The following is an 11,471-nucleotide window of genomic DNA, read 5'->3' as shown; positions in this document are numbered from 1 at the left end:
GAACTTCGACGGTTGCTAGCTCGGGTACAGAACTTCGACGGTTGCTAGCTCGGGTACCGAACTTCGACGGTTGCTAGCTCGGGTACCGAACTTCGACGGTTGCTAGCTCGCTAACGTTAGATTAAAAAAAAAACTCAAACCAAGAACACGTTTGACAGCGAATTCATGACGTCCGTCAGATCAAAATACGCCTGAAAGCTGATAAAAGTAGTGAACTAGACATTAACTCGTTCTCTCTAAATGCCTTTGAGTCCTAGCAGAGTGTTTCACATGATGCCGTGCCAAACATCCACGGCGCTCATGTCCTCTTACCTGCATGGAATCGACATTGACTATCTTTCCCTGACGTCGTTTACTCATTTCAATCACCAGTTTATACCTCCCAATAGCGGTTGCTCCTAAATCACGACTAACGGTGGTGCAAAACTTTTTTTCAGAGCACACTGCCGCCATGTTGCTTTGGTCCGTGCTGTCCGGACTCCTTGTGACATCCTACCTCTCAAACTCAAGGCGGCATTCTGCCGCCTTCAGCCATTAGCTTCGCCCACGACTGGCTTATGTGAACTATAATCCCAACACTGTGTTTTAACATTTAGAAATGTCAATAATCATTGCTTGTGATTACGGCTTTCAAAACATATCTTTCATCTGCAAGATTTATTTTTATTTAACTAAGAAAGATTTCTTACTGTAGCAGATTACTGTTACAGATCCACAGATCCATACAGCTATGGAGTCTCCATCCTACTAAACTACACTGTAGTAGTTACAGATCCATACAGCTATGGAGCCTCCATCCTACTAAACTACACTGTAGTAGTTACAGATCCATACAGCCTCCATCCTACTAAACTACACTGTAGCAGTTACAGATCCATACAGCTATGGAGCCTCCATCCTACTAAACTACACTGTAGCAGTTACAGATCCATACAGCCTCCATCCTACTAAACTACACTGTAGCAGTTACAGATCCATACAGCCTCCATCCTACTAAACTACACTGTAGTAGTTACAGATCCATACAGCTATGGAGCCTCCATCCTACTAAACTACACTGTAGCAGTTACAGATCCATACAGCTATGGAGCCTCCATCCTACTAAACTACACTGTAGCAGTTACAGATCCATACAGCTATGGAGCCTCCATCCTACTAAACTACACTGTAGTAGTTACAGATCCATACAGCCTCCATCCTACTAAACTACACTGTAGCAGTTACAGATCCATACAGCTATGGAGCCTCCATCCTACTAAACTACACTGTAGCAGTTACAGATCCATACAGCCTCCATCCTACTAAACTACACTGTAGCAGTTACAGATCCATACAGCCTCCATCCTACTAAACTACACTGTAGTAGTTACAGATCCATACAGCCTCCATCCTACTAAACTACACTGTAGCAGTTACAGATCCATACAGCTATGGAGCCTCCATCCTACTAAACTACACTGTAGCAGTTACAGATCCATACAGCTATGGAGCCTCCATCCTACTAAACTACACTGTAACAGTTACAGATCCATACAGCCTCCATCCTACTAAACTACACTGTAGCAGTTACAGATCCATACAGCTATGGAGCCTCCATCCTACTAAACTACACTGTAGTAGTTACAGATCCATACAGCTATGGAGCCTCCATCCTACTAAACTACACTGTAGCAGTTACAGATCCATACAGCCTCCATCCTACTAAACTACACTGTAGCAGTTACAGATCCATACAGCCTCCATCCTACTAAACTACACTGTAGCAGTTACAGATCCATACAGCTATGGAGCCTCCATCCTACTAAACTACACTGTAGTAGTTACAGATCCATACAGCTATGGAGCCTCCATCCTACTAAACTACACTGTAGCAGTTACAGATCCATACAGCTATGGAGCCTCCATCCTACTAAACTACACTGTAACAGGTACAGATCCATACAGCCTCCATCCTACTAAACTACACTGTAGCAGTTACAGATCCATACAGCTATGGAGCCTCCGTCTGACCAAACTACACTTCCTGAGGTGTTCAGAGTATGCTAGATAGCGAATTAGCTCAGGTTGTCGCCTCGTCTGTTTCCCGTAAACAAGCTCTGTAACATGGAGATATGGCTGTGTGAGAACACAAACCCTATCAAGGTGTGTATCAACTGAACCTTTTCTTCTATGGAAATTCCTTGTTGCTGATATGAAAGATACGGTCCTTATGCTTTGAATACCGCACGGCAAGCATCACGTGTTAAATGTTCAGACCAATTATCACGTGTTAATGTTTAGGTTGAGCGTTGGGACAAAACTCCCCCCGGGCAGAAGACGCCTTCGTCCAATGACTCTTATGTGTAATGTAATGGAACCGAGAGTCAGAATCAAGGGCAAGGGACATCCCTAGCCCATTGAAATTGAAAATGGTTATGGTTAGGGTAAGGGTTAAGGGTAGGGACGTCCCAAGGATCCCGGATAGCACTGACCATGTTGCTTTCCTGCTGTTCGCAGCTGATCTGTGCATGGAGACAGGCGGACTCTGTAACTAGGCAACGGCAAGAGGTTCCCATGGCACCAATGTGGATAAAAAAAGATGGTGTGAAGACTGGGAAGGTCTTTTGTTCCAGAATACAATAGGAAATAGTACTCTAATACAATAGGAAATAGTACTCTAACACAATAGGAAATAGTACTCTAATACAATAGGAAATAGTACTCTAATACAATAGGAAATAGTACTCTAATACAATAGGAAATAGTACTCTAATACAATAGGAAATAGTACTCTAATACAATAGGAAATAGTACTCTAACCTAAATGTGTTTCTCACTGACACACAGAAAAAAATGCCAACTTTATTTTTTAACCATAAAATTATATTAGGCTGTTGTAAGTTGTTGTTATATGTGAACAAACAAAGCAATAATAATAATAATAATAGCCAATAATAATAATAATAGCCAATAAAAAATCCAATAATAATAATAGCCAATAATAAAAGCCAATATATTGTCTGTTCCTGACTTCTTGACTAAGGGGACTGTTTCTCCAAGCAAATCCAGCTCATAAGGGTTACTATGGAAACTGAGAGCAGCAGAGCCATAGTAACTGAAGACGCTTGTTGCCACGGTGTGTTTCCGTGGAGACGGCGCTTGAAAGAGTGGGAGTCGTTTTCACTCACTCACACAGGTGTTGATTTTTAAAGTACAAGAAAAGACACCTTTTCCTCTGAAAATAGCTTGTTGTTCCTCAACGGCTCAAAGTGGTTCAGGAGAGACCTAGGACCCAACTGACAAGCTTCAGCAAAACAAAATAGCAAGAAAAACAGGGCAGTTCCTTCCCATCTCACAAGTGTCAGAGTAGGCATACGTAGTTCTTGCCCACCAGTGAAATGAAGACTAGATTTTTAATAAAGCTAGTCTTTAAATCTTCAACATTATATTACAGTCCATAAATAAGTGGGTATTAGTTATCATTCTACCGGTGTCATATTTCTGCAACTATCTTCTCTGTTTTCATAGTGTGAATGATTCCAGACCATTCCCGTGAGATTGGCATTGTCATCATACACGAACCGGAAGTAGGTTAGACATAGAAAGGGGAACAAAGACTGAGGTTACGTTTTAAATTAAATATGTTTGTCTGATTCTCTCCATACATATAGGATTATGAGGAAGTGAAAACAAAAGTGTTTGAGACCAGGCTTTCCTGCCACCCAGAGGGAAATGTATTCTGGGCCACTGCCAACGTGACTGTGTCTGACAGCAGAGACAGACTAGTGACAAATGTCAAACACCACCAGTGGGCTACAGCCAATCCTGAGGAGGTGCAAATAGACCTCGGTGAAAGAAGGGATGTGCTGAAAGAAGGGATGTGCTGAGAGAGTAGTGAAAGTGAAGAGATGATCTCCGTTTTACTCTCCCCCGCCTGCTCTCTCCCCCGCCTGCTCTCTCTCCCGCCTGCTCTCTCTCCCGCCTGCTCTCTCTCTCCCGCCTGCTCTCTCTCTCCCGCCTGCTCTCTCTCCCCCCTGCTCTCTCCTGCCTGCTCTCTCTCCCACCTGCTCTCTCTCCCCCGCCTGCTCTCTCTCCCGCCTGCTCTCTCTCTCCCCCACCTGCTCTCTCTCCCGCCTGCTCTCTCTCCCCCGCCTGCTCTCTCTCCCGCCTGCTTTCTCTCTCCCGCCTGCTCTCTCTCGCCTGCTCTCTCTCCCCCACCTGCTCTCTCCCACGCCTGCTCTCTCTCTCCCGCCTGCTCTCTCTTCCGCCTGCTCTCTCTCCCCCCTGCTCTCTCTCCCGCCTGCTCTCTCTCCCACCTGCTCGCTCTCTCCCGCCTGCTCTCTCTCCCGCCTGCTCTCTCTCCCCCGCATGCTCTCTCTCTCCCCCTGCTCTCTCTCCCCCACCTGCTCTCTCTCTCCCGCCTGCTCTCTCTCCCCCGCCTGCTCTCTCTCTCCCGCCTGCTCTCTCTCCCATCTGCTCTCTCTCCCACCTGTTCTCTCTCTCCCGCCTGCTCTCTCTCCCACCTGTTCTCTCTCTCCCGCCTGCTCTCTCTCTCTCCCGCCTGCTCTCTCTGTCCCGCCTGCTCTCTCTCCCCCGCCTGCTCTCTCTCCCGCCTGCTTTCTCTCTCCCGCCTGCTCTCTCTCTCCCGCCTGCTCTCTCTCCCTCGCCTGCTCTCTACCACACCTGCTCTCTCTCTCTCGCCTGCTCTCTCTCCCCCGCCTGCTCTCTCTCTCCCGCCTGCTCTCTCTCCCGCCTGCTCTCTCTCTCTCCCGCCTGCTCTCTCTCTCCCGCCTGCTCTCTCTCCCGCCTGCTCTCTCTCCCACCTGCTCTCTCTCCCGCCTGCTCTCTCTCCCACCTGCTCGCTCTCTCCCGCCTGCTCTTTCTCCCGCCTGTTCTCTCTTCCCCGCATGCTCTCTCTCTCCCCCTGCTCTCTCTCCCCCATCTGCTCTTCTCTCCCGCCTGCTCTCTCTCCCCCGCCTGCTCTCTCTCCCACCTGCTCGCTCTCTCCCGCCTGCTCTTTCTCCCGCCTGTTCTCTCTTCCCCGCATGCTCTCTCTCTCCCCCTGCTCTCTCTCCCCCATCTGCTCTTCTCTCCCGCCTGCTCTCTCTCCCCCGCCTGCTCTCTCTCTCCCGCCTGCTCTCTCTCCCGCCTGCTCTCTCTCCCCCACCTGCTCTCTCTCTCCCGCCTGCTCTCTCTCCCACCTGTTCTCTCTCTCCCGCCTGCTCTCTCTCCCACCTGCTCTCTCTCCCACCTGTTCTCTCTCTCCCGCCTGCTCTCTCTCTCCCGCCTGCTCTCTCTCCAGCCTGCTCTCTCTCTCCCGCCTGCTCTCTCTCTCCCACCTGCTCTCGCCCCCGCCTGCTCTCTCTCCCACCTGCTCTCTCTCCCGCCTGCTCTCTCCCACCTGCTCTCTCTCCCCCGACTGCTCTCTCTCTCCCACTGCTCTCTCTCCCGCCTGCTCTCTCTCTCCCGCCTGCTCTCTCTCCCCCCTGCTCTCTCCTGCCTGCTCTCTCTCCCACCTGCTCTCTCTCCCCCGCCTGCTCTCTCTCCCGCCTGCTCTCTCTCTCCCCCACCTGCTCTCTCTCCCGCCTGCTCTCTCTCCCCCGCCTGCTCTCTCTCCCGCCTGCTTTCTCTCTCCCGCCTGCTCTCTCTCGCCTGCTCTCTCTCCCCCACCTGCTCTCTCCCACGCCTGCTCTCTCTCTCCCGCCTGCTCTCTCTCTCAAGCCTGCTCTCTCTTCCGCCTGCTCTCTCACCCCCCTGCTCTCTCTCCCGCCTGCTCTCTCTCCCACCTGCTCTCTCTCTCCCACCTGCTCTCTCTCTCCCGCCTGCTCTCTCTCCCGCCTGCTCTCTCTCCCGCCTGCTCTCTCTCCCTCGCCTGCTCTCTCCCACACCTGCTCTCTCTCTCTCGCCTGCTCTCTCTCCCCCGCCTGCTCTCTCTCCCGCCTGCTCTCTCTCTCCCGCCTGCTTTCTCTCCCCCCTGCTCTCTCCTGCCTGCTCTCTCTCCCACCTGCTCTCTCTCCCACCTGTTCTCTCTCTCCCGCCTGCTCTCTCTCCCGCCTGCTCTCTCTCTCCCGCCTGCTCTCTCTCCCACCTGCTCTCTCCCCCGCCTGCTCTCTCTCCCACCTGCTCTCTCTCCCGCCTGCTCTCTCCCACCTGCTCTCTCTCCCCCGCCTGCTCTCTCTCTCCCACTGCTCTCTCTCCCGCCTGCTCTCTCTCTCCCGCCTGCTCTCTCTCCCCCATGCTCTCTCCTGCCTGCTCTCTCTCCCACCTGCTCTCTCTCCCCCGCCTGCTCTCTCTCCCGCCTGCTCTCTCTCTCCCCCACCTGCTCTCTCTCCCGCCTGCTCTCTCTCCCCCGCCTGCTCTCTCTCCCGCCTGCTTTCTCTCTCCCGCCTGCTCTCTCTCGCCTGCTCTCTCTCCCCCACCTGCTCTCTCCCACGCCTGCTCTCTCTCTCCCGCCTGCTCTCTCTCTCCCGCCTGCTCTCTCTTCCGCCTGCTCTCTCACCCCCCTGCTCTCTCTCCCGCCTGCTCTCTCTCCCACCTGCTCTCTCTCTCCCACCTGCTCTCTCTCTCCCGCCTGCTCTCTCTCCCACCTACTCTCTCTCTCCCGCCTGCTTTCTCTCCCGTCTGCTCTCTCTCCCCCGCCTGCTCTCTCTCCCGCCTGCTCTCTCTCCCTCGCCTGCTCTCTCCCACACCTGCTCTCTCTCTCTCGCCTGCTCTCTCTCCCCCGCCTGCTCTCTCTCTCCCGCCTGCTCTCTCTCTCTCCCGCCTGCTCTCTCTCTCCCGCCTGCTTTCTCTCCCCCCTGCTCTCTCCTGCCTGCTCTCTCTCCCACCTGCTCTCTCTCCCCCGCCTGCTCTCTCTCTCCCGCCTGCTCTCTCTCCCGCCTGCTCTCTCTCTCTCGCCTGCTCTCTCTCTCTCGCCTGCTCTCTCTCTCTCCCGCCTGCTCTCTCTCTCCCCCGCCTGCTCTCTCTCCCGCCTACTCTCTCTCTCCCCCGCCTGCTCTCTCTCCCGCCTGCTCTCTCTCTCTCCCACCTGCTCTCTCTCTCCCACCTGCTCTCGCCCCCGCCTGCTCTCTCTCCCACCTGCTCTCTCTCCCGCCTGCTCTCTCCCACCTGCTCTCTCTCCCCCGCCTGCTCTCTCTCTCCCACTGCTCTCTCTCCCGCCTGCTCTCTCTCTCCCGCCTGCTCTCTCTCCCCCCTGCTCTCTCCCACCTGCTCTCTCTCCCACCTGCTCTCTCTCCCCCGCCTGCTCTCTCTCCCGCCTGCTCTCTCTCTCCCCCACCTGCTCTCTCTCCCGGCTGCTCTCTCTCCCCCGCCTGCTCTCTCTCCCGCCTGCTCTCTCTCTCTCGCCTGCTCTCTCTCTCTCGCCTGCTCTCTCTCTCTCCCGCCTGCTCTCTCTCTCCCCCGCCTGCTCTCTCTCCCGCCTACTCTCTCTCTCCCCCGCCTGCTCTCTCTCCCGCCTGCTCTCTCTCTCTCCCACCTGCTCTCTCTCTCCCACCTGCTCTCGCCCCCGCCTGCTCTCTCTCCAGCCTGCTCTCTCTCCCGCCTGCTCTCTCTCCCACCTGCTCTCTCTCCCCCGCCTGCTCTCTCTCCCGCCTGCTTTCTCTCCCCCGCCTGCTCTCTCCCACCTGCTTTCTCTCCCACCTGTTCTCTCTCCCCCGCCTGCTCTCTCTCCCACCTGCTCTCTCTCTCCCCCGCCTACTCTCTCTCACGCCTGCTCTCTCTCCCACCTGCTCTCTCTCTCCCGCCTGCTCTCTCTCCCGTCTGCTCTCTCTCCCACCTGTTCTCTCTCTCCCGCCTGCTCTCTCTCCCGCCTGCTCTCTCTCCCCCGCCTGATCTCTCTCCAGCCTGCTCTCTCTCCCGCCTCCTCTCTCTCCCACCTGCTCTCTCTCCCCCGCCTGCTCTCTCCCCCGCCTGCTCTCTCTCCCGCCTGCTCTCTCTCCCGCCTGCTTTCTCTCCCCCGCCTGCTCTCTCCCGCCTGCTTTCTCTCCCACCTGTTCTCTCTCCCCCGCCTGCTCTCTCTCCCACCTGCTCTCTCTCTCCCCCACCTGCTCTCTCTCACGCCTGCTCTCTCTCCCACCTGCTCTCTCTCTCCCGCCTGCTCTCTCTCTCGTCTGCTCTCTCTCCCACCTGTTCTCTCTCTCCCGCCTGCTCTCTCTCCCCCGCCTGATCTCTCTCCAGCCTGCTCTCTCTCCCGCCTCCTCTCTCTCCCACCTGCTCTCTCTCCCCCGCCTGCTCTCTCTCCCGCCTGCTCTCTCTCCCGCCTGCTTTCTCTCTCCCGCCTGCTCTCTCCCGCCTGCTTTCTCTCCCACCTGTTCTCTCTCCCCCGCCTGTTCTCTCTCCCACCTGCTCTCTCTCTCCCCCGCCTGCTCTCTCTCACGCCTGCTCTCTCTCCCACCTGCTCTCTCTCTCCCGCCTGCTCTCTCTCCCACCTGCTCTCTCTCTCCCGCCTGCTTTCTCTCCCGCCTGCTCTCTCCCCCGCCTGCTCTCTCTCCCGCCTGCTCTCTCCCCCGCCTGCTCTCTCTCCCGCCTGCTCTCTCTCTCTCCCGCCTGCTCTCTCTCCCGCCTGCTCTCTCTCTCTCCCGCCTGCTCTCTCTCCCACCTGCTCTCTCTCCCCCCCTGCTCTCTCTCCCACCTGCTCTCTCTCCTACCTGCTCTCTCTCTCCCCCGCCTGCTCTCTCTTCCCTGCCTGCTCTCTCTCCCACCTGCTCTCTCTCCTACCTGCTCTCTCTCTCCCCCGCCTGCTCTCTCTCCCACCTGCTCTCTCTTCCCTGCCTGCTCTCTCTCCCGCCTGCTCTCTCTCCCCTGCCTGCTCCCTCTCTCTCAGAGCCAGAGGGAGTAATCCAAGCTTTCAAGACTACCATCAGTAGCAGTTCAACCTCTGAACCCAGGCTGCCAAAAAAGGTGCCCCCCCAACCTGAACCTCAAGCTCCCTGGGCCCGTATCCACAAAGCGTCAGAGTAATGATCTAGGATCCATATACACAGAGTGTACAAAACATTAAGAACACCTTCCTAATATTGGGAGTTGTACCCCCCCCCCTCCTTTTCCCTTATAACAGCCTCCATTCGTCAGGGCATTGACTCTACAAGGTGTTGAAAGCGTTCCACAGGGACGCTGGCCCATGTTGACTCCAATGCTTCCCACAGTTGTGTCAAGTTGGCTGCATGTCCTTTGGGCGGTGGACCATTCTTGATACACTCAGGAAACTGTTGAGCGTGAAAAACCCAGCAGCGTTGCAGTTCTTGACACACTCAAACCGGTGAGCCTGGCACCTACTACCGTAACCCTGTTCAAAAAGGCGCTTAAAATCTTTTGTCTTACCTATTCATCCTCTGAATGGCACACATACACACGTCTCAAGGCTTAAAAATCCTTCTTTAACCCGTCTCATCCCCTTCATCTACACTGATTGAAGTGGATTTAACAACTGACATCAATAAGGGATCATAGCGTTCACCCGGATGTACCTGGTCAGTCTATAAATAAGGGATCATAGCGTTCACCTGGATGTACCTGGTCAGTCTATAAATAAGGGATCATAGCGTTCACCTGGATTCACCTGGTCAGTCTATAAATAAGGGATCATAGCGTTCACCTGGATTCACCTGGTCAGTCTATAAATAAGGGATCATAGCGTTCACCTGGATTCACCTGGTCAGTCAGTCTCTGTCATTGTTCACCTGGATGTTCACCTGGATGTACCTGGTCAGTCTATAAATAAGGGATCATAGCGTTCACCCGGATGTACCTGGTCAGTCTATAAATAAGGGATCATAGCGTTCACCCGGATGTACCTGGTCAGTCAGTCTCTGTCATTGTTCACCTGGATGTTCACCCGGATGTACCTGGTCAGTCTATAAATAAGGGATCATAGCGTTCACCCGGATGTACCTGGTCAGTCTATAAATAAGGGATCATAGCGTTCACCCGGATGTACCTGGTCAGTCTATAAATAAGGGATCATAGCGTTCACCTGGATGTACCTGGTCAGTCTATATCATGGAAAGAGATGTTGATAATGTAACAAGCCAAAAAAACAGATCAAATCAAATTTTATTTCTCACATGTGCCGAATACAACAGGTATAGACTTTACCGTGAAATGCTTACTTTACAAGCCCTTAACAAACAATACAGAAAGTGTTGTTTAAAGTAAGAAAAAAAAGCATACACAATAAAATAAACAATAACGATGAGCACTTCTTCGTCGGTGTCCTGAGATCTCTCATTGGTTAAGGATGATGACAGCCCACTGAGTAGGCTATATTAAGACACACCCTCAAGTCTGTTACAGTACAGGACTAGGGCCAAACAGCACCCTATTCTCTACATAGTGAACTTCTTTTGACCAGGACCCATAGGGTTCCTGCCCAAGAAATACAGGATAAAAAGTGCACTATATAGGGAATAGGGTGCCATAGGGCTCTGGTCTAAAGTAGTGCACTATATAAAGAAGAGTGCGCATTTGGAACACAATCCTAGTTTCAGAGCAACTCTGTTGCTATGGCTTGAACTAATCACCCCCAGCCTTTCTAACTAGCTGGTGGGACAGGGCTGAGATGGTGGGTTCACTATGGCTTGAACTAATCACCCCCAGCCTTTCTAACTAGCTGGTGGGATAGGGCTGAGATGGTGGGTTCACTTGGGACCACGGACCAGTCAAGGCATTTAAGCACTTGATCCTCTTGGGTACACTAATGTGAGATTTTAGAGAGTGAAAGCTAGACATGTGATTGGATTGAACAGAGGAGCAGTCAGCAAGTGTTTTTACCTTAAGGAAATCTGAGAGAGAGAGAGAGAGAGAGAGATACAGAGAGATTGAGACAGAGAGACAGAGAGAGAGGAGACAGAGAGAAGAGAGAAGAGAGAGGAGAACGGCAGCTCATTACAACCATACATCTAAATAATAAAATTTAAAAACAGTCTTCAGCTCACACCAAAAAGCAACTCTGTAGGAAAATATAGTACAAAACTTTTGCTCCCCCCCCCCTTCGCAACTCTGACAACAAAACAAACAAAAACTGTAAAGACAGGCATTGAAAACAGTGTCACTAATGTGATCAAAGTAAAGTTTCAATAGTGTTATTATTTTTATTTAAATGTTTTTATTCATTTATCCTCTTTATTAACAAAAATAGAAGCATTTTGAGACATTTTTGACCCAGTTTCAGGAAACACAGGAAAGACAATAGGAAGAGATCTGAAAGCTCTGCTGTTGTTTCATTACAGAAGGATACTAGTACCACATGCACACACACACACACACACACACACACACACACACACACACACACACACACACACACACACACACACACACACACACACACACACACACACACACACACAGAGGGAGAGAGATAAAGACACACACACACACGCACGCACACGCACACACGCACGCACGCACGCACGCACGCACGCACGCACGCACGCACACGCAGAGGGAGAGAGATAAAGACACATACACACACACACACAGAGGGAGAGAGCGAG

The sequence above is a fragment of the Salvelinus namaycush genome, chromosome 32 (genome assembly GCF_016432855.1).
Source record: "Salvelinus namaycush isolate Seneca chromosome 32, SaNama_1.0, whole genome shotgun sequence".
NCBI classification, from domain to species: Eukaryota; Metazoa; Chordata; class Actinopteri; order Salmoniformes; family Salmonidae; genus Salvelinus; species Salvelinus namaycush.
Note: the sequence above shows the minus strand (reverse complement) of the source record.